Genomic DNA, 27,209 nt, shown 5'->3' on the forward strand with positions numbered 1-27,209 from the left:
TGGGTTACCAAGGAGTCTGTTGAAGCAGTGCAGGGTCAGGAGATGAGAACTGGGTGTATTCTTGGTGAGTAGTCTCATATATGGAGAAGGGACGGGGTGGCAGGTTGAGGAAGGGTGATAACATTTTTTCTTGGAGGGAGTCATTGAATTAGAGTGAAAATAAACCATAACTGTCATCAACTTAAATATACGTATTTTTAACTGACTCTCCTGCCAAATATACAGGTCTTGCACGCCTGGAATGTTGGAAGGCAGATCTTTGGTTTAGGGAGCTTGTTTCCACCAGACGTCTTTGGGAAAGTGCATTCATCACCTGTCTCGCTGGTGAAGGCACATGTCCATTTCTGCCTTTACAGGATGAGAGTAAATTTAACCATGTGCTACTGACCAGACATCAGGTTTTACTCTTATTTTCAAAGTGTACCAGGTCCCAGTTTTGTTTTCTACGTTTTTTTAAGGTTTTATTTATTATTTTTTCAAAGTATGTTTTTCAGAGAGAGAAAGAGAGCACGTGCGCGCAAGCCGAGGAGGAGCAGAGAGAGAGGGGGAGAGATTGAGAATCCCAAGCAGGCTCCTTGCTGAGCAGCTCAAACTCACAGACCGTGAGATCACCACCTGAGCCAAAATCAAGAGCTGCTTAACTGACTGAGCCACCCAGGTGCCCCTAAAGGTTTTATTTTTAAGTAATCTCTATACCTAATGTGGGGCTTGAACTTATAACCCTGAATTCAAGAGTGGCATGCTCCATCAGCTAAGCCAGCCAGGTGCCCCTGTTTTCTGCCTTTATGTTTGTTAACATAACTTTGGACTATAGGGACTTGGCTGATTTTTAGACCATGGCCATTAGTTCACCTTTCTGTCTTCTGTCCTACACACACCACACACATGCACAGGAGAAGGCTTTAGTTCATATCTTATAGTTGCTTTGACTATCCTCAGCAATAAGCCTACATGATGAAAGTAAGGGCAGGTGTGATTTTAGGAGGAGACCCAATAAATAACACTCTTTCTGAATTTGAGCTCAGAATCAACAGAAACGGAGTATGGTAGGCAGGTGGAGACCAACTGCCCACTTATTTAATACTGATGGAGCTGTTGGAGAACATAACAGTGTGAGAACCAAATTCTCCTGCCTTCTAATTCTGTGCTGCCAAAGTTCAATGCCAGGTCTCTTAAAAGTTTTAAAGCAACAACAAAAAGAATCTAAATCGTTAACAGGACGTACAAAATTATCACAGTATTGTGCCACATCCGCCAAATTTAAATTTAGAAAAGACCACTCTCCAGCTCATAACAGATTTTGTCCCTAGAAACCTGCCAAAAGATCTTGATACTCAGTGATATGTGAAGGAAGGTAAATGGGCTGAAAAGGTCTTGATTCAGTTTCCCTGGGACTCCATTAATTGTGTACCAGTTATTCAGTCTCCAACTTCTGAGTCTAAACTCAGTTGGGAGAATCAGCCATTATGAGGTTAACTGTGGTCCGTGTTCATTGTATCCTGGGCACATCTACCTGTGTCTTGTCTACCTAGTGGCATTTAAGGTGATGTGGCCTTCATCATCAACATATTTAAGATGGTGTGGCAGCCCCAACCAGGTCTTTGAGATGCCTTTCTTTTTTATCCAGCACATTCAAGTTTCTTAATACCATTTCTCCTTTGGGTTCTGTGTTTCTGGCATCCCCAGGCTGCATTGAGGGTGGGCTCTTATGACAGGCATACCCAGCCCTGCTGTGAGCAGTCCTGTGTGGCCACTGCCTTCTGCTGTGGAGTTGGTCAGGACACTTGCCTCCTGTGGATTGAGGGGCAGGAAGGTGGTCCTTTACCCCATGAGTTTCAGTTGAAAATCACTCTTGGTGGTTTCTTTCTTCCTGTTGGTTTTTTTTTTTTTTTTTTAACTTAAAGCTGCTATTTTTCTAAAGTTTGCTGCCTCACGGACCCAGTGAGAATTGAGACCTCTGCTCTTCAAGATACTGTCTTCAACTTCTGGATGTGTCAGGTGGGGAGTAGCATTTCTTTCAGATGCTTCTCTTTTGGCATTTTTTTTCTAGGTTCCCCTACTCCTTTCCAGAAGGCTCAGTGAATTTCTCACATTTTATTGTTGGAGAGAAAGCCAGCTCCTTGCTAGGCTACAGAGAGTGGAGAAGGAATGAGCTTGCAGGGCTGTGCCCTAGAGATTTATCTCTCAGTTGTTTCCCAAGATAGGAACTTTCTTTTAAGAAAATCTCTCTTTTCTTTTGTTTTCATTCTTGTACTGATTCTAATCTGATGTAGCAGGTTTCCAAAGTTCTGTTTCTTTCTGGACTTCCTGAGCATATGTGATTTCTTAAGACAGTGTTTCAGGCGCAGGCTTTTCTCATTTCCTTCTTAACCTTTGTGGCTACGGTAATTTCATTGAGTGTTTTTTTCTGCTTCAAGTCTAGAAAGATGACATATTTTATTTCCAATAAGGGCATTTTTGTTATAAATAAAATCCACCACCTTTTTAAGATTGAAGCTGCATTGTAAGTGTCAGAACTATAAAACCATAGCCAGAATTATTGACATACAGGCCAGCAAGTGGGGAGTGACCCTTAAACCAAGTAGAAAAACACCACATGAGTTGTTCTGGTTTTGTCCTTTGGCCTTGAGTCTAGCTCAGATGCAACTGGGGACAGCCTTTTCGTGTTGCCTGCTGGGCTGGGACTACCAGTAAAGTTTGGAGCTTACACATGTTTGTGTTCCTTAGCTAAGGAAAGCTGGCCTGTCAAACTAGCTAAAAAACAGTAAAGGACCAAATACTTGTTTTGCCCCAATATCTAAAAGGTGTGTGTAGGGAAAGACTTCCTGTAGTCAAATCTATGCCTCAGCAGGGCCTGCTTGCTAGTGTCTTTTCTGCTGCTTAGGCTTTGCGGATGTCCCATAAGGAAAGGCAGTAGGTCTGTGCTAAGGCCAAGGTCAGTACCCACACCTTAGCTCTTATATTCATAAACCATAGTGCTTGCACAAGGACAGTGCCTTTGCTGAACCATGTGACTGGCATTTCATTAAGGTATTCATTCATCCCTGCTTGTCTATAAAATCAGGTTTATAGGGCCCCTGGGTGGCTCAGTTGGTTAAGTGTCCCAGCTCTTGATTTCGGCTCAGGTCATGATCTCATGGTTTGTGAGTTTGAGCCCTGTGTCTGGCTCTGTGCTGACAGTGTGGAGCCTGCTTGGGATTCTCTTTGACCCTCCCCGACTTGTGCTTGCTCTGTCTCTGTCTCTCTCAATCAATCAATCAATCAATACACATTAAATAAATAAATAAATAAAACACTTGCCTATGAACAAAGTACCCGGTGTTCAACATGGCCAACTTGAAAAGTGTTTGAAATGCCTCAAGTGCTAGTCCCATCAGGGCCTCAACTTGTATGTGATGTTTCGCTCCCCACAGTCTTCACTGGATCTCCTTTGTCTTATGTTCTTGCCACATCATCAGATCCTAACATTCCTTTGAATACGACATCCTTCAGCCCTGCCAAAGGGCAGAGCCTGTTCCTGTAAAACTTACAACACAGAGCAGCAGAACCTGTGGGCAGGGGGTTCCCAAAAGAAGGAAAGGAAGAAGAGGCCAAGAAGATTCAGCCAGGAGAGGAGAGGTGTGGCAAGAGGCCAGGAGTGTTTAGAAGAAATCCTTCCCCATGGACTCAAGGAGTCAGTCCAAGAACTGAAAAAATAACTCTGGTTTCAACATGTGTGTTTGGGAAATGGTTAAGAGGTTGACTTAAAGAAGAGAATGCATTCATTTGGGATGTGGTGAGTTTGGAGTGATGGTAAGACATTCAAGCAGAAGTAGCTTGGTGGTGGTTGGATCAAGTTCGGTGGGAGTTATCAAAGTGGTGATAGTTGGAAATCTGTCAGTGAGGAACTGATCATGGGAAAGAATGCAGAGAGAAGGTAAGGTCAAAGACCTTCCTTTGTCAAAGAATAGTATAAAAACTTTATGTATATTGGGGCACCTGGTTGCCTCAGTTGGATAAGTGTCCATCTCTGGCTTTTGGCTCAGGTCATGATCTCACAGTTCATGGGTTCGAACCCCATGGGTGCAGAGCCTGCTTGGGATTCTCTCTCCCTCCCTCTCTGCCCCTCCCCTGCTCGCTTTCTGTCTCAGACTTAAGTTTTTTCAGACTTTATGTATGTATATAAAGGGGGTGACTGGCTGGCTCTGTTGGAAAAGCAGGCAACTCTTTTTTTTTTTTTTTCTAACTTTTTAACATTTAATTCATTTTTGAGAGAGAGAGTGCAAGTGGAGGGAGGGGCAGAGAGAGAAGGGACACAGAATCCGAAACAGGCTCCAGGCTCCGAGCTGTCAGCACAGAGCCCGACATGGGGCTCGAACCAACAAACGGTGAGATCATGACCTGAACCAAAGTCGGATGCTTAGCCAACTGAACCACCCAGGTGCCCCAAAAGCAGGCAACTCTTGATCTCAAGGTTGTGAGTTTGAAGCACATGCTGGGTGTAGAGATTACTTAAATAAACATTAAAAAAACCCTTGTATATAAAGGAAAACAGTGATTGATTTAATCTGGCAAAGGCAAAAACAGGATTTATGTAAGAGAAAGGGTACAGAGAGAAGGAAAAACTGCAGATTGTGTCAAAATTGTGGCTTTTGTTTCCTGTGGGTAAACTGCTGACCAGCTGGCAGCCAACAAAGAAGCCAGTATTCTTCCCTGAGGCAACTGGATGGATTACAAAATAACACAACTTCACTTGCTTACGGGTTCTCCAGAAGACCTCAGGAGTTCAGATGAGGTGTCTGTGTCAGGCTGTCTCTGCATAAATAATATCTATCAGTGTCCTTTGTAAGCAGTATCGTCTTCAGGCCAGGTGTGTGCTGTTTCCCTTGTCAGAATCTCTGAGCTTCTCCCTTTTAACCAGACTCAGCTCTACTCCAGATTGGCCCTGAGAGCTTTGGTCTCCTTCCAAGGTAGCAACATGACTTGAATGTTGTTTGGGGGGCAATGGCTGTATAGCAGTATTTAGACCCCTGAATATTAGGCAGCAGAGAATGCCAAAAAGCAAGAGAATCCTGGATACTGTTTAAAATATTTGGAGCCCATTTCATATCCAGTTTATTCACTGGCCTGTTTAATCAAGAGAATGAGTCCCAAGGATTAGTTTAGTCAAGTTTACAATATTCACAAACCCAGTGGATCATAACTGAGAGAACATTTACTTTAGAGAACAAAAAATGTTGATAGAAGTTTCTGTCTAACTTTGAATCACTATCTCTGCTCAAAACTGCCAAAACAGGGGCGCCTGGGTGGCTCAGTTGGTTAAGCGTCCGACTTTAACTCAGGTCACGGTCTCGCGGTCTGTGAGTTCGAGCCCTGCGTCGGGCTCTGGGCTGATGGCTCGGAGCCTGGAGCCTGCTTCAGATTCTGTGTCTCCCTCTCTCTCTGCCCCTTCCCTGTTCATGCTCTGTCTCTCTTTGTCTCAAAAATAAATAAACGTTAAAAAAAAAAAACTGCCAAAACAAAAATTTTCCATTAAAAAAATACACTTAGGGGCTCCTGGGTGGCTCAGTCGGTTGAGCGGCCGACTTCGGCTCAGGTCATGATCTCACGGTCTGTGAGTTCAAGCCCTGCGTCGGGCTCTGGGCTGATGGCTCAGAGCCTGGAGCCTGTTTCCGATTCTGTGTCTCCCTCTCTCTCTGACCCTCCCCCGTTCATGCTCTGTCTCTCTCTGTCTCAAAAATAAATAAACGTTAAAAAAAATACACTTAAATACCTTCACATTCACTTTTTATATGACATGTGTATTTTTTCTTTTGCTGTAAATGCTACAAACAGAACTTTCGATCCTCTGAGATCCACTCCTGCCAGCCATCCAATTTTCCAAAAACTCAGGCATGATTCTTAGTTTCTTTTCTTTTCTTTTTTTTTTTTTTTTTGCCTCCCCTCAACAGTCCCTCAGCAAACCTGTCTCTTTAACCTTAAGCTGTAGGTTACACCTGATCACCTCTGGCCATCTCCTAGCCCAAGCCAGCTTCCTCTCTTCGTGTACTGTCTATCCCTACCCTTCTGTGGCTTGTTTCTCATATAGCCGTCAGATTGATCTTTTTATTTTTTCAAAAACACATTTTTAATCTCTATACCCTACGTGAGGCTTGAACTCACAACCCTGAGGTCAAGAATTGCACACTCCACTGCCAGCCAGTCAGGCGCCCTCAGATCTTTTTCATGCATGAAACTGGTCCCATCACTCTCCTGCCTGAAGCACTGCCATTTTTTGCTGCTCTACTAAGAACAAGAGCCAAACTCCTTGCCATGGCCCTTAAAGCACCACGTGACTTGGCTTTTGCTGACCAATATTCCTTCACAATCCACTCTCCCTTCATGCTTATCATTCCACTGCCTTGTTGCCACCTCAAGACCACCACAGGAGGTTCTCACTCTGCCTGAACACTCTTTTACCCAATATTTGCTTGGTTCACTCAGCATTGTGTCCTCCGCAGAGGCCTGGCCAGATTTCACGATCTAAAGTAACACCCTCTCCCAGCATTCTCTTTCTCATAACCCTTCTCTGTTTTCCCTCCGGACTTGTACCTATCTTTGTTGCTCTAGCCCAGCCTTTCTTCTGGGTTTATTAAAGAGAGGAAAATCTGGCTAGGAGCCCTCTAATCCTTGTGTGTCCTCCCTGCATGTGTAGATACTTCTGTGTGAAAGTGTGTGTGTCCAGATTGCTTTGGAGGAGGAAAGGTGATCCCCTGAGCCAAGTAAAGGGGACTCTAGAGTCTGACTTTCAGATATGAGGAAGTGCCCGCAGGAGACAGAGTTCGGCATCTCTCTCCTACTGACCCCTTGAGCCTCAGGGCCCAGTGTTCCCATGATCAAGTGGGATGCAATGGAATAGTTAGCATGAAACCTTGACATCTATCCCCTGGGGCTTAGGGCTTATGTGACCATAGAACCTAATGCCTTCCTTCTGACTGGAGAATCTGCCCACAGCAAGGAAAAAGAGGAAGTGACCCTCACCCTGCTTCCCTAACCCCAACGAATCCCAACCCTAGCACCTAACCGTGATTCTAAATCCTTTATCCTGACCTCTAGCCCCATCACTGACAGTGATTTGACTCTTGTAATCTAACCCTAGCTCTTCTGACCCTGACCCTGACCCTGACTCATTCTCTTCTGACACTGACCTTGTAACCTTTGGTCCTTAAACTCAGGTCCTAAACATTAGGCCTTTGCCACAGCCCTAACATCTAATCCACCCCCAGTCCCCCTCTAACCTTAACTCCTTTGACACTACTTTCCAACTGTAACCCAAGCCCTAGTCCCTGAACTTCTCAGACTTTAACCTTAGACCTGGTTCTAGATCCTGAGGCCCTGACATTTGTCTTCTAACCTCCTAATCCCACCCTAATCTCAACCTTTAATCCCTAAATCCTGACTCATAGATTCTGACCTCTAAACCCTCACCCATAAATCGCTAATCTCCAGGGTCCCCAGACAACCAACCCTGACAACACAAATCAAAAGTATTTCATCCTACCATGAGCCACAGACGAGGGGAATTGCAGCAACTCAAACTGCATAGGGTAAAGCACATAGTGAATGAGTGTCAGCAAGTTAATTGACCAGGCACAGAATATGAAGCAATAAGACTCCTAGAAAGTTGGGGGGGGGGGGTGTGGGGAAGCCAGGAAAACTTCCCTAAATACAGGATGTGGTAGCCTGCCAGCAAGTCTGAACAAAACTTCAAATCTCAGAAGATGGACAGTGAAAGCCCCAGTCATTCTGACCATACCTCCGTCCCAACACAGCAGGTCAGCTGGTCATCCTAGACCCATGATGGAAGACAACTGTCCTTAGTAAGTTGCAAAACTCTCAGACACAGATGGCTCAGTAAAGCCCTTGGTCTAGGACACACAGCAAAAGAAACAGCAATGTAATGACCACCATGATCCAGGAGATAAGAGCCATAGATAGCATTACCATTCCCCCAGTTTCCCTGGAACAATCATCAGGACTCCAGGGAGACTCCCAGAAACCAGCTAACAACCCAGCTGGACAAAAGACAGGAACCCTATATAAACCAGCTCTTTCCCTAAATTCCAGACCCTGACATGAACTAAACTTCAAGAAACAGGCACAAATTTTCCCCATGGGAACCCTGTGAGAAGACAAAAAGAAAAAAAAAAAAAAAAATCCATGCTCTAATAAAGATGGAATCCCAGAAGCCTCCCCTTTCTCCCATTTCCAACCCCTTCCCCACCACTAGGGTGCCCATACATAAGAGACAAAGGACAAGTAACAATAGTAATAGAAAACATTTACTAAGAACAGTACTGAGGAGGTGCTTCATCTTGCTTATGGTTATGTGAATTCTGTATGTACATTGTACTTAGGCGTAATTTGCTTTAAATTGAAGGACACTGCTAAAACCTAAAATACATATATTTGAGAAGAAAGCTGAAAAATCAAAGCCTCCATCTCTACAAGTTATAAAAAATAAGCAAACTAAACACAAAATTTATTTAAAAGGCAGAGTTAAAAATAAGAGCAGAGATTTCTCAAAATGAAAAAAGTATCAAAAATATGTTTATTTTAAAATTTTTATGCAGTTATGCATACAGCAAAGTGAACAAATCTTAAGTATGCAGCTTTTAAATATATATATGTAAGGGCGCCTGGGTGGCTCAGTCGGTTGAGCGTCTAACTTCGGCTCAGGTCATGATCTCACAGTTTGTGGGTTCGAGCCCCGCGTCAGGCTCTGTGCTGACTGCTTGCTCAGAGCCTGGAGCCTGATTCGGATTCTGTGTCTCTTTCTCTCTCTGCCCCTCCCCTGCTCACGCTTTGTCTCACTCTGTTTCTCAAAAGTAAATGTAAAATAAAATAAATTTAAATATATATATGTATGTGTGAGTAACCATCACCCAGATCAAGATACAGAGCATTTCAAGCACCATCCAGGCAATTATAATCAATATTCCAAATGAGATTGGGGAATATTTAAGAAAATATTCTTTTTTAAAAAATATTTTATTTATTTTGAGAGAGAGAATCCCAAGCAGGTTCCGTGCTGACAGCACAGAGCCCAGTGGGCTCCTGACCATGATATACTGACCTGAGCTGAAATTACGAGTTGGACATTTAACCAACTGAGCCATCCAGGCACCCCCAAAAAATATTCTTAAAGATGACTTGACAGAAAAAAAACAGGCAAGAAAATGTTAAGAAATAGTAGTAATGAGGTAACGCTTAGATATTAAATATAAAGCTACAATAATTTAAATTGTGGCGTTGGAATAGGATTACATCAGTCATGGGCAAAGCTTTTAGAATGAAGGTCTTGTATGCAGAAGAATAAATATTTTAAAACCAGTAAAAAAAATATTTTTATTCTTTTACAAATGTTTATTTTTGAGAGAGAGAGGATGATCAGGGGAGGGACTGAGAGGGGGGGAACAGAAGATCCAAAGCAGGCTCTGCACTGACAGCAGTGAGACCCATGCAGGGTTCAAACTCATTAACTCGTGAGATCATGACCTGAACCGAAGTTGGATGCTCAACCGACTGAGCCACCTAGGCACCCCTAAAAATTATTTTTATTTTTTTATGTTTATTTATTTTTGAGAGAGAGAGTATGAGTGAGCGGGAGAGGATCAGAGAAGGGGGGTGGGAGGGCAGAGGATCTGGGGCTCCAGCTCACGAACTGTTGAGATCATAACCTGGGCTGAAGTTGGATGCTCAACCAACTGAACCACCCAGGTGCTCCATTTTTTAAAAAAAGAATGGTTGGGTATAGACTTGTCTTACAAAAATAATTTTTTATAAATCCACTTTCATCAAATAGTGAAGTACAGGTATACATAAAAGTCAATGGCATTCCACAGAAAAGGTTAATGTTCAATAAGGTTGAGGATCCATCTGGAAGGAAACAGACTAACTCCAACCAAATACATGCTAAATTCTGCCTGGCTTTAAATGGGTAAAATGATGAAAATGTTGGAATGAAATTTAGGAAAATATGTTTATATCCTTCATGGTGAGGAGACTTTCCCAAGACGATATGGTCTAAAAGCCATAAAGGAAAGGCTATGTCACTTAAGTAAATAAATGTCATAAAAGACCAAGAATGAACTGTAGACTGTAGTCTAAACAACTACAGCTTGTTGGCAGCTACGATAAATAAATGTCTCCTACCGACTGGCTAATAAATATGACTCTACAAATTGCTAAGTAAAACAAAACATCTCCAGGCAAAAGAAGTGCGTTGTCCTCTACTGCTGTTTGGATTAGAGTTCCATTTCTCTTGAATGAAGCCTCCAGAGGAGTCATTTCTTAAGGTAGAAGTAAAGACCAATCTATTAGGTGAGGGTGGAGGGCTCTCCCTGACATTCTTTGGAGCTCCAGCCACTCCCAATTGCCTACAGCACATCTACTCTTCAAATGCAATCCTCATCTCAAATCTGTTCTGTCCCCCACGAAATCTGGCATCTTCTCCCTCACCAGTTACCAACTGGAATGCAGCGTTTATGTAGAATTCTTGTTGTCTTTAGCCTTACAGTAGCCAGTCAAAATACTGATCTACAAAGTTACTTAGGTTGGTTGTCTTCTTCCCTATCCCTTCAGTGTGGGAAATATACAGAAATATTAACAAATATTTGCACAGATAGTGCAGTGGTTAGTGTTTGTATTCCATTTTGAGTTCCCCACATCCTGGTTGGGTTTAATTGTTTATTTTTGTGTATGTGAACCATAACTGTGGTTTTAAGAGAACTGTACCAAAAAAGATACGCTCAGAGAAGTGCTACTGCCCCCTCATTCCTACTGTCTTGTTCCCATTCCCCATTTCTTTCCGTCATTTCCCCACCTACTCCCTACAGGTAACCAACCTTTTTTTTTGTTTGTTTCTAGTTTACCCTCTCTGTATTCCCTTTGCACAAATGAGCAGATACAGATGTATTTCATTTTATCCCCTTCTTTCTTACACAAGTGTAGTGTAGTGTAGATACTCTTTGGCATTTTGCTTTCTCCACTTACAGAATGCCCTGGAAAACACTGCATATCAGCTCATAGATATCTTTCTAATTCACTTTACAGCCGCCTTGTTGTTTATTGTGTGATGTACTATAGTGTATTTAACCACTCTCCTATACATGGACATTTAGGTTGTTTTCAGTAATTTGCAATAACAATGCTGCAGTGAATAACTACACACACACACACACACACACACACACACACACACACATTTTTTTTTTAATCGTTAACATTTATTTATTTTTGAGAGACAGAGGAGTAGGAGAGGGGCAGAGAGAGAGGGAGACACAGAATCCGAAGCAGCTCCAGACTCTGATCTGTCAGCACAGAGCCCGACGTGGAGCTCAAACTCAAACCATGAGATCATGACCTGAGCCAAAGCTGGACGCTCAACCAACTGAGCCACCCAGGCACCTCACACATATATATTTTTGTACAGAGGTGTCTCTTCAGAGTGGTAGATTCTTAGAGGAGTGAGATTACTGGCTTGGAAGGAAAATGTATACATAGGTTTGTTAGGTATTTGCCAATAATTTTGTTAGCTATTTCTTAGGTATTTCCTTCTATTGATTTCTAATTTTAGTCCATTGTGATCAGAAAACATACTTTGTATGATTTCAATCCTTTTAAATTTATTGGACATTTTTAATGGTCCGGGATATAGTCTATCCGAGAATATTTCACGTGCACTTGAGAAATATGTGTAATTCTGCTATTGTTGTATGAAGTGTTCTGTAGATGTCTAGTGGGGTCTGTGATGTCTGTATAGTTATAGTTATTCAAGTCTTCTACTTTACTTTTGATCTTCTGCTTAGTTGCTCTATCCAGGATTGAAAAGGGGATGTTGAAATCTCCAGCTATTATTATTATTTTTATTTTTTTTAAGATTTTTGCAGTGTTTTACACCCTTGGAAGTATTGCTGCATTGGCTGGTATGCGCTTTAAAATTTATTTATTTATTTATTTATTTATTTATTTATTTATTTAAATGCTTATTTTTGAGAGACAGAGACAGAGTGTGAGCGGGGGAGGGGCAGAGAGCGAGGGAGACACAGAATCCTAAACAGGCTCCGGGCTCTGAGCCTTCAGCACAGACCCCAACGCGGGACTTGAACTCACAAGCCGTGAGATCACGACCTGAGCCAAAATCGGACACCTAACTGACTGAGCCACCCAGGTGCCCCAAAATCTCCAGCTGTTATTGTGGAATTGTCTATTTCTCTCTAATTGGCTTCATGAATTTTGGGGGCTCTATTTTTAGTTGCAAAAATTTTTATATTTATATGCCCTCTTGATGGTTTGATTCTTTGATCATTATAAAATATCCTGGGTGGGGGGGCGCCTGAGTGCCTCAGTCGATTAAGCATCTGACTCTTGATTTTGGCTCAGGTCACAATCCCAGTGTTGTCAGATTGAGCCCCACGTCTGGCCCTATGCTGGGCATGGAGCCTACTTAATATTCTCTCTCTCCCTCTCCCTCTACCCATCTCCCACTTGCACGAGTGCTGTCTCTCAAATTAAAAAAGAAAAAAAAAATTTTTAAATCCTTTGTCTCTGGTAACAGTTTTTGTCTAAATTCTGTTTTGTTTGCTAGTAGTATAGCCACTCCAGGTTTCTTTTTGTTACTGTTTGCATGGCTCATCTTTTTTCATCCTTTATTTTCAACCTATTTGTGTCTTAGAATCCAAAATGTATCTCTTGGGGCACCGGGGAGGGTCAGTCGGTTAAGAGTCAGGTCACGATCTCACAGTTCATGAGTTCAACCCTGCGTTAGGCTCTGTGCTGACAGCTGAGAGCCTGGAGCATGCTTCGAATTCTGTGTCTCCCTTTCTCTCTGCCCCTCCCCTACTTTGTTGTGTGTGTGTCTCTCTCTCTCTCTCAAAAATAAACATTAAAAAAAAATTAAAAATGTATCTCTTGTGGACAGCATCTAATTGGATTGTGTTTTTATTCATTCTGCCAATCTCTTTTTGATGTTAATGTTCACATAGCTGTGGATAAGGTAGGATTGTCCTGTGCCATTTTGTTATTTGTTTTCTATCTGTCTTGTCTTTTTTGTTCTTCTATTCTTCCATTATTGATTTTTCTTGTATGTTAAATATTTTTGAGTGTACTGTTTTCATTCCCTTGTCATTTTTTTTACTATATTTTTTTAGTTAGTTCCTTAGTGATTGCCTTAGGGATTGCAATTAACATCTTTTTTTTTTAATTTTTTTTTAATGTTTATTTATTTTTGAGACAGAGAAAGACAGAGCATGAATGGGGGAGGGTCAGAGAGAGAGGGAGATACAGAATCCGAAGCAGGCTCCAGGCTCTGAGCTGTCAGCACAGAGCCCGATGCGGGGCTCGAACTCACGGACCATGAGATCATGACCTGAGCTGAAGTCGGACGCTTAACTGACTGAGCCACCCAGGCGCCCCAATTAATATCTTAACTTATAACAATCTAGTTCATGTTAATTCCATCTTAATTTTAATGCTCAATATTGCTCCTATATAGCTCCATCTACCTCTTCCTTTGTGGTGTTATCATCATACAAATGACATTTTATGTATGTGTGCAGGTCATGTTGGAGCAGATTTGAACCCACCAGCATGAGTTCAGTGGAGGTTTCCACTTTGTCTCTTCTTCTCATCTCCTCTTTCCCCCTTAAACAATTTCACCCTCATATTAAATCTCTGTCCACCTCTTTTATTTCTATAGACACTTTCAGTCTCTCATATCTGAAGAAAAGACATATCCACACTGAGCAAATAGTGCCATCAGATATAAATAATTTTCTCTTTAGAATTGTAGGATCTCTGTGTTGCATGGGACCTCAAGAAGATCATTGAGTCAGATGGTTCCTAATTCTGGTTTTGCATTAGAATTTCTGAGTTTGGGAGGCCTTTTAATTTATTAATGAATGCTGCCTGGGGTTCATTTAAGAACTTCTGATAAGACTCTCACTCTATTCTTTTCATTCTTGTTATGCTGTGTCCTAAGAAGTGAGAAGAAATTGGAGCAAATAACTGTAACTTCTAGATTATGTTGAGTAAATGTCCTTAGTCCTGAGTGATATCATTAGTCTTCAGTTTATAATTTTAGGAAAGTGCAAAAGCATTAAAGCATAAGAAATAAACATATATTAACATAAGCATGTATTTCCTCATCCTTTCTCAGTCTCGTGTGTGTGTGTGTGTGTGTGTGTGTGTGTGTATGTGTTTCCCTAGGACCCTAACTGTATGTTTTATATAAGGATCTATGCAGTTTCTTCTAGTAGAATCTTCACTGTGGAATTACGTGAAACTCTCTAAGCCTCGGTTCCTTTGTCATTAAAATGGGGGTATACTTCCTAAGTTTATCGTGAGATAGAGAAGTTAGTGCTTGTAGAGTATTTATTTAGAAACCTTACTGTGGCCAGGAATTACTCCAAGTATTGTGCTCAATATATTTTCTTTGTTTTTTTGTTTTATTTATTTATTTATTCATTTTTTTAAATATAATTTATTGTCAAATTGGCTTCCAAAAAATATGGAAAGCTTCATGAATTTGTGTGTCATCCTTGCACAGGGGCCATGCTAATCTCCTCTGCATCGTTCTAATTTTAGTTTATGTGCTGCCAAAGCGAGCACTCAATACGTATTCTTTGAATAGTAGTCTCTCTTTTATGTTATGGTTGTTAATTTCTCAAACCAGATCCTGGTGTATTGAAAGCCACATCACTCACATGACATATTCAGCTTGGTAATGACTGGAGAGCCCTCAGGTTATAAATAGAGCTGCCCTTGAGGTATCTATCCCCTTGTTTAGATTTCTGTGGTCATTTGCTCACAATCTATACAAGAACAGAGGGACCCCGAGGCATAAGTCATGTAGTTTTGGGATGAGAACACAGAATAGTTGATATTTTTAACATATTCTTATTAACCAAGAGAAGTGTTTGCCAGCCATATTTTCTACTGAGAATCATTTATCGAAGAAGCAAAATCTCAAGGAGTTTGATCCTCTAACCATTGGTTTCCTCCAGTGCCAGCATTTTCTTCTACAGGGAGTAATACTTGAAGTGGCAGCCATTATGTTCCCCGTGATCATCTGGTGATTCAGCAAGTTCTGTAATTCTTCATGGTAAAGTTCAGGAGTTTTCCTGCAAAGGAAATACCTGCTTAGAGAAATCAAATTTGGGAAAATGAAGAGAAAAGGTACCACATTAATAACTACACCCATAGTCCTATAGGAGGAATGCTAAACAATTATTCTGCGAATTAAGGCAGACTAGAGACCTTCTAATTTCACTGGAGAACAAAAGCACAGAGTGGAAGTGGGAAGAGATGAGGAGAGCTAAGGATGCAGGTGCCTATGTGAGTCTTTGGACCCCAGGAGAGCCATGGGGCAGAAAGGTGGAGGGTAGAGGAGGAGGAAGTTGGAGTGGAGCAGAGTTGAAGTCAGAGGCACATGGGGTGCCATGGGCAGCACAGAAAGTGGTGTTAAAGAACAGGGTCTGGAGGCTGACTAGCCAGGTTCAGGACTCGGTCCTTCCCGTTCCTAGCTGTGTATCCTTGGGCAAGTCACATCCCTCTGTGGACCTCTCCATTTTTCATTATGAAACATAGCTAATAGCAATACCTTCCTCATGGCAGGGGTTGTAGAAACACAGGGGAGTAGATATAGGCAAAGCATGTGACACAGTGCAGGGTACATGGTTGGCAATCAATCAGTGATCATTGTTGGTCTTCCTGTCAAGGATATTGTTATTTTTTTGGTGATCCTGTCAAAAACAGTTTCCATTGTGCTTTGGGAAAGGGCTGTGGGGAGGGGCCACTATTCATTCATTTATTTGTTTCCTCTCTTTCTCCCCACACTATAGCCAATGATTTTAATGAGTTCAGTGTATCTCTTTTTGTTTATGTGTTTGGATAAAATATATATTGTTTGTGTTATTTTTAGTTTATATAACGGTATGGTGTTACTTGTATTATTCCTTCTCTTGCTTTTTCTCTCAGTGCAGTATTTTGAGATCTACTCATACTTCTAAATGTATGTCTGATTTATTCTGAAAATTGCATGTAACTCCATGAAGACACCTTCCACAGTGTACCAGTTGATTTCTAGACTAGTCTCACCCAGGCTGCCCCCAAACCTGCCACCATGATTTCTCTCTAGTGGAACTAGAGAACTTTCGGTTATAGGCCTTCCCCAAGTAATATGTATGGTGGTCTATATACATCAGTTGAGCCTTGTCAACTTGTCACTGAGATTATATTAAAAGATATTGTCATAGAGTTATTACAAAAGCATGTAATCATTTTACCTGTTTTACCTTCAACCTTCTTCATATTTTGTTCCAAGATGATTTTCTTCAGTTTTATTTCTCTCTTTTTTTTATTATTATTTTTTTAATTTTTTTTCAACGTTTATTTATTTTTGGGACAGAGAGAGACAGAGCACGAACGGGGGAGGGGCAGAGAGAGAGGGAGACACAGAATCGGAAACACGCTCCAGGCTCTGAGCCATCAGCCCAGAGCCTGACGCGGGGCTCGAACTCACGGACCGCGAGATCGTGACCCGGCTGAAGTCGGACGCTTAACCGACTGCGCCATCCAGGCGCCCCTCTCTCTCTTTTTTTTAAAGAGTCTCTCTTATTTATTTTGAGAGACATAGATAGCAGGGGAGGGACAGAGAGAGAGGGAGACAGAATTGCAAGTAGGCTCTAGGCCATCAGCACAGAGCCTGATGCAGGGCTCAAACTCATGAACCATGAGATCATGACCTGAACTGAAACCAAGAGTCGGACGCTTAACTGACTAAGCCACCTGGGGGCCCCTCTCCAGTCTTATTTATATGCCTCATAATTCTACAATGATCTCTATGGCATCAGCCGAGTTCTTGCTTTGGCCTTATGACTCTAAGGTCAAAGACACAATATCTAGACCAGAGCTAAGCAAGACCTGGTCCATTCGTCGCAGAATAACCTTTCATGTTCCAATTAATGTCTTTTGTCAATATCCCAGAAATTGGGCATGACAGGGAACAGAAAGGATGGACTGGATGTTCTTTACTACTGAGTTATTAGGCTAAAATACTTTTATTTCCCCAGCAGGTATTATTTTTGAGATGGCTGGGAAAATTTGAACATGAAGTACATATTAGAAGATGACAGGGAACTAATTAGGTGTGATAACAGAATTATGGGCATGTACGGAAATGTCCACACTTCTGAGAGTGAAATGACATGATGTCCAAGCCATGTGTTAATATACCTAAGCAAAGAAAGAAGAAATTATAAAGGAAGGAAATGTGGCAAACACTTTGTACTTGGTTGGATTGATGTAATAGGCATATGATATTTACTATTGTATCTAGTTTTATGCTTGGAAGTTTTTATAACAAAACATTTAAAACTCTCTACAACATATCAGTATATCTGATTTATTCCTAAAAGTGAAGAATGAAAGTGACTTTACTTACACAAGGTCCATCATACAGTTTAGTTATGTTTAGCCCTTCATATCTGAAAGAATTATATTTTGAAATGATCATTTTTTACTTTATGGCATATTATACATTATGACTAAATTTTATTTGATAATCTTTAGCTAAATTTGAGAAGGAAAAACACTCTGATTATAGTGAATTCTTATGTAACAAATATTTTATTTTATTTCTTTTTTTTTTTAAGATTTAATTTTGGGGATCCTGGGTGGCTCAGTTGTTTAAGCGTCAACTCTTGATTTCAGTTCAGGTCATGATCTCACAGTTCATGGGATCGAGCTCCGTGTTGGGCTCTGCACTGAGAGCACAAAAGCCTGCTTGGGATTCTCTCTCTCTCTGCCCCTCCCCCTGCTCATTCTTTTTCTTTCTCTCTCTCAATAATAAGCAAACATTTTTTAAAAATTCTAAAATAAGATTTTATTTTTAAGTAATATCCATACCCGACTTAGGGCTTGAATTCACAACCCCAAGATTAAGAGTCACATGCTCCACCGACTGAGCCAGCCAGGCACCCCTGTAACAAGTATTTTAGAATACCTGTTGTTATAGATGTTTGTTTGTCAAAGATACTGGATGTACAAAGCATACTTAGCATTAAATCAAATATAGAAAATTCAAAATCATCTTGAATATTTAAGTAGAAATACAGGGTATCATAAAGAGAATGTACAATAAAATTAAGGTATGAATTTGATGAAAGTTAAGGCATTATTACTGACCTTACATAAATAAAAAATGATTTTTAAGGAATACTATGAATAAGTGTCAACAAATTAGATAGCCTGGATGAAATGGACAAATTCCTAGAAACACAAATTACCTACACTGACTCAAGAAAGAAAAAATCTCAAGATCTATATCAAGTAAAGAGCTTGAATCAGCAATGAAAAAAACCTCTTAACAAAGAAAAGTTCAAGACCAAATATCTTCATTAGTGAATACTACCAAACATTTAAGAGAGAATGCCAGTTCTTTTCAAATTCTTCCAGATAATAGAAGAGGAAAAAATACTTTCTAATCATTCTATGAATCCAGAATTACCATGATAGCAAAGATAAAGACATCACACACACGCACACAAACAAGACTATAGGGGTGCCTGGGTGGCTCAGTTGGTTAAGTGTCCAACTTCAGCTCAGGTCATGATCTCACAGTTTGGGAGTTCGAACCCCAAGTTGGGCTCTGTGCTGACAGCTCAGAGCCTGGAGCCTGCTCTGGATTCTGTGTCTCCCTCTCTCTGCCCCTTCCCCATTCATGTTCTGTCTCTCTCTCAAAAATAAACATTCAAAAAAAAATTAAAAAGACTATAGGCCAATATCCATTATGAATATAAATGCAAAAATTCTCAACTAAATACTAGTAAACTGAATCCAACAGCATATTACAAGAAGTACACACTATGACCAAGCAAGATTTATCCCAAGAGTGCAGTGTGGTTCAACCTAAAAATATCAACCATACCTATGCAATAACATCACTTAATAGAACGAAGGAGGTAAAAAAAGACCTGTTCTTCTCAATTGACATTTAACAAAACCCTCATAGTATTTGGCAAAATTCAACACTTTTTCATAATAAAAACACTCAGAAAAAGAAAGACTAGAAGGGAACTTCCTCAACATGATAAAGAACATTTATGAAAACCCCACAACAAATATCATACTCAATGGTGAAAGACTGGAAGGTCTCTTTCATTATTTTTTTTTAAATTTTTTAATGTTTATTAAAAAAATTTTAATGTTTATTTTTGAGAGGGAGAGAGACAGAGCATGAGTGGGGGAGGGGCAGAGAGAGAGAGGGAGACACAGAATCCAAAGCAGGTTCCAGGCTCTGAGCTGTTAGCACAGAGCCCGAATTGGGGCTCGAGCCCACAAACTGCAAGATCATGACCTGAGATGAAGTCAGATGCTTAACCGACTGAACCACCCAGGTACCCTTGAAAGATCTCTTTCTAAGATCAGGAACAAGACAAGGATACCTACTTTTACCACTGATATTCAACATTATGCTAAAAGTTCTAGCCAGAGCTTTAGGCAAGAAAGAGAAAATAAAGGCATCCAAAATTTTATTTGTCAGTTTTACCTCAATAAAGCTGTGGTAGGTAGAGTGATCCAAATTGGAAAGAAGTAAAACTATCTCTATTTGAAGAGGACATGATTCTACATATAGAAAATCCCAAAAAATTCACATAAAAACTACTAAAGCTAATAATTAGATTGTTTCAGGGTACAGACCAACACATGAAAGTCAGTTGTGTTTCTATACAGCATCAGTGAACAATCTGAAAATAAAATTAATAAAACAATTCCATTTACAATAGCATCCAAAAAAATAAAATACCTCTGAATAAATTTAGCCCAGTAGGTGAAAGACTTGTACACCACAAACTACAAAACATTTCTGAAAGAAAATGTCCTAATAAATGGAAGCCTCCCCCATGCTCATGGGTTGGAAGACTGAATATTGTCAAAATGTCCATATATCCAAAGCAATCTACAAAGTCTATGTACCAATGGCTTTTTTTTCCTTTGCAAAAATGGAAATGGGATCTCAGATCTATAGTAGTATTAAAAAACAACAGCTCTGTATCATAGTGAAAACAAGCAGCCCGGCAGCACCTAGAGGGGACAAGATGGTTTGGGAACTCCTTCAGAGTACCATTACCAAAGAATTGTCATTCCTTGACCTGTCTGATGGTTCTCTAGAAGACCCACTTGGAGAGCTGTTTTTGTTTGACCTAACTCAGAGATACCCCAGTGTGAACAGCCTTTTCCCCTGGGAGCATTTGTTGAAAACAATCAGAGGCAATGTTTCAGTATCATGGCTGTCTTATGGTGGATAGCAGTTGGAGGAAAACAATAAGCCAACCAAAAGCTTAAAAGTAAAGGTGGAGGAATGAGATATCCATAGGAGGTTTTGAAAAGCACTAAGAAATTCCTGGGAATCTAGAGGACCATGAACATGTGTAGGGCTATGTGCATGATCAGGAAAGACCTGAGAAGTCCTTAAGCTCTCAGCTCTGGCTAATCTTGAAGCTCTCCAAAAGCAGGAAGCGAAAGCTAAGTGTTGAAGACATTCCTCAACACATACAATGTTTTTGTTGGCAAAAACTGGGAGATTTATTGGTTCCAACCATTTGAGGAAAATTTTGTCTAATCCCTATGAGACCACTAAGATAACTGAGTAGGACTTGTCAGTGACCATACATGACAAAGAAGGCAGACTTCACAGAATTATTCCAGAAACCATTAAACTAATAAATAGCAGCAGCAACAACAAACAGCAATAGCAACGAACCTTGGAGAATGGAGAGAATCTGATTTCCAGTGTTGCCACAACATATTATTTAAAATCACAAAAAATTGTGATGTATGCAAAGAAACAAGGAAGTATGGCCCATACACAGGATAAAAAGCAATCAATAGAAACAGTCACTGAGGAAGCCCAGATATTAGACTTATGAGACAATGATTTTAAATTATTTTTTTAATGTTTTATTTATTTTTGAGAGAGAAAGCATGAGCGGGGGATGGGCAGAGAGAGAAGGAGACAGAGGATCGGAAGTGGGCTCTGTGTCAACAGCAGCCAGCCCCATGCAGGGTCTGATCTGAGCCACCTAGGTGGCCTTTAAATTAGTTATTTTAAATATATTTAAAGAACTAAAGAAAACTATGTCCAAAGAACTAAAGGAAAGTATGAGAATAATGTCTCGTCAAATAGAGAATATCAATAAAGCAATAGAAATATATTTCATAAACAACCCAAATAGAAATTATTGAAGTGACAAATATAATTATCTGATCGTTTCTTGGCCTTTTGGCTAAGGTCAAGTGTAAAAATGTAATTATCTGAAATGAAAAATTCACTGAAGAGGATCAACATCAGACTTGAGCAGGCAGAAGAGTAAGTGAACTTGAAGATAGGTCAATTAATATTGTCCATTCTGAGGAAAAGAAAGAAAAAGTAATGAAAAATGAGCAGAGTGGGTCAAAATACTTCAGATAGCAAGTAAAAGAAAAAGCCAGGTCAAATTTGGGGGAAAAAAATGAACAGAGGTACAAAGAAATGGAGGCCTCCAACAAGAGTATCAACATATTGGAGTCCCAGAAAGAGAGGAGAGGAGAGGACAGAAAACATATTTGAAGGGGCACCTGGATGGCTCAGTTAAGTATCTGACTCTTAAAAAAAAAATTTTTTTTAATGTTTATTTTTGAGAGAGAGAGAGAGAGAGAGAGAGAGTGAGGAAGGGGCACAGAGAGAGGAGACACAGAATCTGAAACAGACTCCAGGCTCGAGCCCAACTGTCAGCTGTCAGCACAGAGCCCAACGCGGGGCTTGAACTCAGGAACCATGAGATCATAACCTGATTTGAAGTCAGATGCTTAACCAACTGAGCCACTCAGGTGCCTCTTAAGTGTCTGACTCTTGATTTCAGCTCAGGTCATGATCTCATAGTCATGACATTGAGCCCTGCATCGGGCTCTGCCACTGAGAGACTGCTTAGGATTCTTCTCTCTCCCTCTCTCTTTCTCCCTGCCCACCCCCCTCTCTCTCAAAAGTAAATAAACTAAAAATAAATTAAATTAAATTAAATTAAATTAAATTAAATTAAAAAAAACATTTGAAGAAATAAGGGCTGAAACTTTCTAACTTTGATTAAAAATTTGATTAAAAAGGCATTAATAGGGGGTGCCTGGGTGGCTCAGTTGGTTGAGCGTCCTACTTCGGCTCAGGTCATGATCTCACGGTTCGTGAGTTCAAGCCCCGCGTCAGGCTCTGTGCTGACAGCTCGGAGCCTGGAGCCTGCTTCGGATTCTGTGTCTCCCTCTCTCTCTGCTCCTCCCCTGCTCATGCTCATGCTCATGCTCTGTCTCTTTCCCTCAAAAATAAATAAAACATTAAAAATAAATAAATAAATAGGCATTAATATACACATCCAAAAAGTTCAATAAACTCAAAATAGGATAAACTCAAAGAGATCCACATATGGACAAATCATTATCAAACTGTGGAAAGATGAGACAAAGAGGGAATCTTGAAAGAAGCAGTAGAGAAATGAATTATCACATACTCTGATCCTCTGTAGGATTAACACCTGATTTCTCATCAGAAACCATGGCCAGAAGACAGTAAGATGATATAAAGTGCTGAAAGAAAGTGACTGTCAACTGAGTCTATAACCAGCAAACAGTATTCTCTTCAGAAATAAAGGTGTGTGTCTGACTCTTGATTTTGGCTCAAGTCACGGTGCCATGTCGGACTGAGCCCCACGTCAAGCTCTGCACTGAGTGTGCAGCCTACTTAAGATCTCTCTCTCTCTCCCTCTGCCCCTCTCCCTCGCTCACACTCTCTTTCTCTCTCTGAAAGAAAGAAGAAAGAAAGAGAGAGAGAGAAAGAAAGAAAGGAGGGAGGGAGGAAGGAAGGAAGGAAGGAAGGAAGGAAGGAAGGAAGGAAAGGAAGGAAAGGGAGGAAAGGAAGGAAGAAGAGATTAAAACATTGCCAGATTAACAAAAATTGGGAGAATCTGTTGCTTCAAAATACTAAAGACAGTACTTTAGACTGAAGTGAAAGGACACTAGACAGAAACTCAAATCCACATGAAGAAACAAAGCGAACCAATAAAGGTAACTACATAGGAAAATAGAAAACATAGTATAAATGTATTTTTTCTCTGTAAACTTTTTTCTCCTGAGTTAAAAGACAACTAACTAAAGCAACAATTACAAATCTATGTTGATGGGCATACATGTATAGAAGTATAATTTGCATGATAATAATATACAAAGAAGGGTGAATAAGCATGGGGCTATATAGGAGCAAAGTTTTTAAAATACTTTCATAATTAATGTATCAATCCAAACTAGATTATAGTAAATTACTTTTAATTCCCATTTTAACTACTAAGAAAATATTTCAAAAAATATAGTCAGTGTGAATTCTCTGGAAGCCGTTTCTCCAGTATCTCTTGGTTTTAGCATCCTATGAGTCTATGATGGTCTAAGTTCCCCAGATTGTGCATTCTGATTGTCAGATGTCTATACCGGTGATTGAGGCTGATGCCAAAGTTGTTTGCCTCACCAAGTGTTTTATGGGTTCTAGTGTAAATTTTGATATTTATGCAGCAAGGCATGCAAGAAAGTCTAAACCTGCCCAGCTCAACATCTGTTATTGTGACCAAGATTATTATTTCTTCTTTTAAGAAGACAAGAGGAAACAGAAAGACATAAGTTTTTTCTACTCTCATGTCTTTGCTTTTCTCTCTCTTAAAGTATTGGACTTAATCTCTAAATTTTAGTTACCCAGGGGTGTAGCTTTTCTCCTTAAAGGAGAAAGCAGATATTGGGAAATCCTCCTCCCACCTCTGTAAGGCAGCCTCCTTGATAAAAACTTTGGTGCCTCACTATTATTCCTCTCAGACCAAAGAATTGGGCGTTTCATGTGGTTGTCTCCCAAATCTTCTAACATATGATGGGGCCAAAGACTAAACCACATAGCTAAAACATGAAAGGTAAAAGAAAATTGGAAGCTAAAGAAAGTTATTTGAGAGAATAATATCCATTCAAAGATCAATAAGCCATCAGCTGGGAAGATTCTACACCCAGCCCACTCCTCCTCTTCTTCAACAGCATTTGTTCTTTGGCCTGAGGGGGCTTGAGGGTAACCCTCATCTGTGATCACATGATCTGAATCCTGTGGCTACTTGCTACTGAGAACTTTCCACTTGATACTTAGCCAGGCCAGACAGAACACTCTCACCTCAGTGGCTTTCTGTTTCTGCATTGTGTGAATGAGATCCCTTCTGGGAACATAGGGAAGGATGGAAGAAATGGAGGAGTCTCCGGAGGGAAGATCGAACTATTAGGAAGTGTTCTGAGGAGGTTACTCCTATCTTGTCTACCTTTAGCCTCCTGACAGACAGAAGGGAGAAGAGAAATCAAGACTTACAGAATTTTGGAGCAGAGATGGCATTCACCACTGTAGGTAACCTGGTCACTCCACATATGGGTTCACTTGGCTTGATGTAAGAGATAAACCAGCACTTATTTATATTCTCCATGCACTCAACCTAAAGATGAGACACAGATTGCTGCTTCAGATGCTTTACTCCAGGTCCTCTGACCATCATCACTGGTAATGGGGGGAGGGGGACTGAAAAAGGAACGCTAGACCTGGAGTTTAGAGAAGGGTCTTTAGCAACTTCAGTGTTTGGCCCCTGGCACTTAACCAATATTATAATATAATATAATATAATATAATATAATATAATATAATATAATATAATATAAATTATAATATAACATATGATCTGTGAACTCCCCAGTCTGAGCTAAAAGACTCATCAGGATGAAAATCCCTGCCCTATCAACTACCAAATGTGATTGTTGGATTACAGAAAGGAAAATGTCTTTCAAGGTTAGACTTTTCTTATGAACGTTACCGAGTGACTTATATACGGTGCTTCAGACATTAGTGATGTCAAACTCGCCACAGCAGAGGTAAGATATAGAAGGAAGGGGACAGAGAGAGTACATTGTGGGGCCTTAGTGTGTGGGGTGCAGGATGTACATTTTGGCATATCTTAGCTGAAAAAATGTCCACTGCAGCATAGGACAGACCTGGATTTGAGCTGTGATTTCATCCATTTAATGGTTCAAAATATTTGCCTTCTATCCCACAAGAGAGTATGAACTGACTGGAATAATGCATGGGAAGAAGGCTCAGGAACATATGAAATGGGCTACACATGGTTGATGACCCAGATTTTATTGTGGTGTATTATTCCCATGCCACCCCCCTCTGTCCCCACCTCTCAGAAGAAAATCTGGGGCTATCGAGGAAACTGGCGTGCTGCCCATTCCTGTTCTTGGGAACCAAGGAAGTAGAGCTCACCTTCATCTCTTGTAGGCGAGCCCCTGCACCTGCAGGAAGAGGGAAATCTGGAAGACAAAAACACATTCAGAAGAGTTGTTCTGTCCTCTGACCTGAGGGGGGAAAGCTAGGATGAAGGAGACCCTGGTTGGCACACAGGGAGTATCAGATCCCTAAGAAGGGGCTGGGATTGGGGCACCCAGGTGGCTCAGTTGGTTAAGCATTTGACTCTTGATTTCGGCTCAGGTAATGATCACACAGTTCCATGAGATGAAGCCATGCATCAGGCTTTGCTCTGACAGCATGGAGTCCGCTTGGGATTCTCTCTCTCTCCATTCACCCTCAGAATAAGTAAACTTAAAAAAAAGAAGGGGCCCGGTTCTTCTGTGATGCATACTGCTCTCTAGAGAAGTGAAGAAATAGGGAACTTGTGGCCCCCTCCCTCATGTAAAATGGGGATCTTAATTCTGGCCCTGCCCTTTCATAGGTAAATAACAACTTTCATAATCCTTCTCAGTTGTTTTAGAAAACACTCTCTAAATTACAAATTTCCATGAAGCAGTTATATTGAGATACCTTCAAAGCTGCTGACTTTCATTAAGGCTTCCATATATTTTTTCTTTTTTTTAATTGAAGTGTAATTAACATACAATGTTATATTAATTTCAAAAGCTTACATACTCTTGGCCCAAAGCGAACTGTGTGGGTCCACTTACATGTGGATTTTTTTCAATAAGGACAATATTGAGATGTAAATGTATTTTTCCTTATGATTTTCTTTTTTTAAATGTTTATTTATTTGAGAGAGAGAGAGAGAGACATAGCGTGAGCAGGGAGGGGCAGAGAGAGAGGGAGACACAGAATCCAAAGCAGGCTCCAGGCTCTGAGCTGTCAGCACAGAGCCCCACGCAGGGCTTGAACTCATGGACCATGAGATCATGACCTGAGCCGAAGTCAGAGGCTTAACCAACTGAGCCACCCGGGTGCCTCCATGATTTTCTTAATAACATTTTCTTTTCTCTAACTTACTTTATTGTAAGAATACAGTACACAATACATATAACATACAAAATATATGTTAATCAAGTGTTTACGTTATTGGTAAGGCTTCCAGTCAAAAGTAGGCTTATTAGTAAAGTTTTGGGGAGCCCAAAGTTATACACAGATTTTGACTGTATGAGGGAGTAAGGGTCAGTGCCCCTTACCCTGCATTGTTCAAGGGTCCACTGTATATGTGTATAATACTTTATTATATATAATTATATGTTGTAATGATCTGATATAACAATCATATTTATATTATCAACTCTATTTATATATAACAGCTTTATTAAGATATGATTTACATACCACAGAATTCACCCATTTGAAATGTACAGTGGTTTTTAGTATATTCAGAGTTGTGCAACCATTACCACAATCAGTTTGAGATCATTTTCATCACCCCAAAAAGAAACCCTGTACTCGTCAGCAGTCCCTTTTCATTCCTCCCTCCACACCCCCTCCCTTCCCCCACCCCAGACAACCAATAATCTACTTTCTGTCCTTTCTGGACACTTTATACAAATAGAATCATACATGTGTAGTCTTTGTGTCTATCTTCTTTCACTCAGCATGATATTTTAAAGGGTTATCCCTGTTATTGTATGCATTAGTACTTTATTCTTCTTTACAGCTAAATTTAATATTCCATTGGATGTAAATACTATGTTTTACTTATTCATTAATCAACCAATGGACATCTGAATTGTTTTCACTTTTAGGCTATTATGAGCAAGGCTGATATGAACATTTATACACATTTTCTGTGTGGCCATGTGTTTTTATTTCCCTCAGGTATATACCTAAGAGTGGA

The 27,209-nt window shown here is 40.4% G+C and overlaps 1 protein-coding gene and 1 non-coding gene across 4 annotated transcripts in view; one reads left to right on the forward strand and one right to left on the reverse strand.

Annotated features, from left to right (window-relative positions):
* The window catches only part of FBXW12 (F-box and WD repeat domain containing 12), a 76,843-nt gene that overhangs the window by 631 nt on the left and 49,003 nt on the right, over positions 1 to 27,209 (forward strand). The window contains exon 3 of one of the 3 annotated variants that reach the window (XM_043587309.1): positions 1,922 to 1,998. The exons of the other annotated variants lie outside the window; for them this stretch is intronic. The gene's annotated coding sequence lies outside the window, so the exon portion shown is untranslated. The remainder of the gene's footprint in view (positions 1 to 1,921; positions 1,999 to 27,209) is intronic. 3 annotated transcript variants of the gene reach the window in all.
* Positions 14,522 to 14,628, reverse strand: LOC122488777. The gene has a single exon (XR_006298700.1). It is a non-coding gene; the product is annotated as a U6 spliceosomal RNA (small nuclear RNA).

Source organism: Prionailurus bengalensis, chromosome A2 (assembly GCF_016509475.1).
Source record: "Prionailurus bengalensis isolate Pbe53 chromosome A2, Fcat_Pben_1.1_paternal_pri, whole genome shotgun sequence".
Taxonomy (NCBI): domain Eukaryota; kingdom Metazoa; phylum Chordata; class Mammalia; order Carnivora; family Felidae; genus Prionailurus; species Prionailurus bengalensis.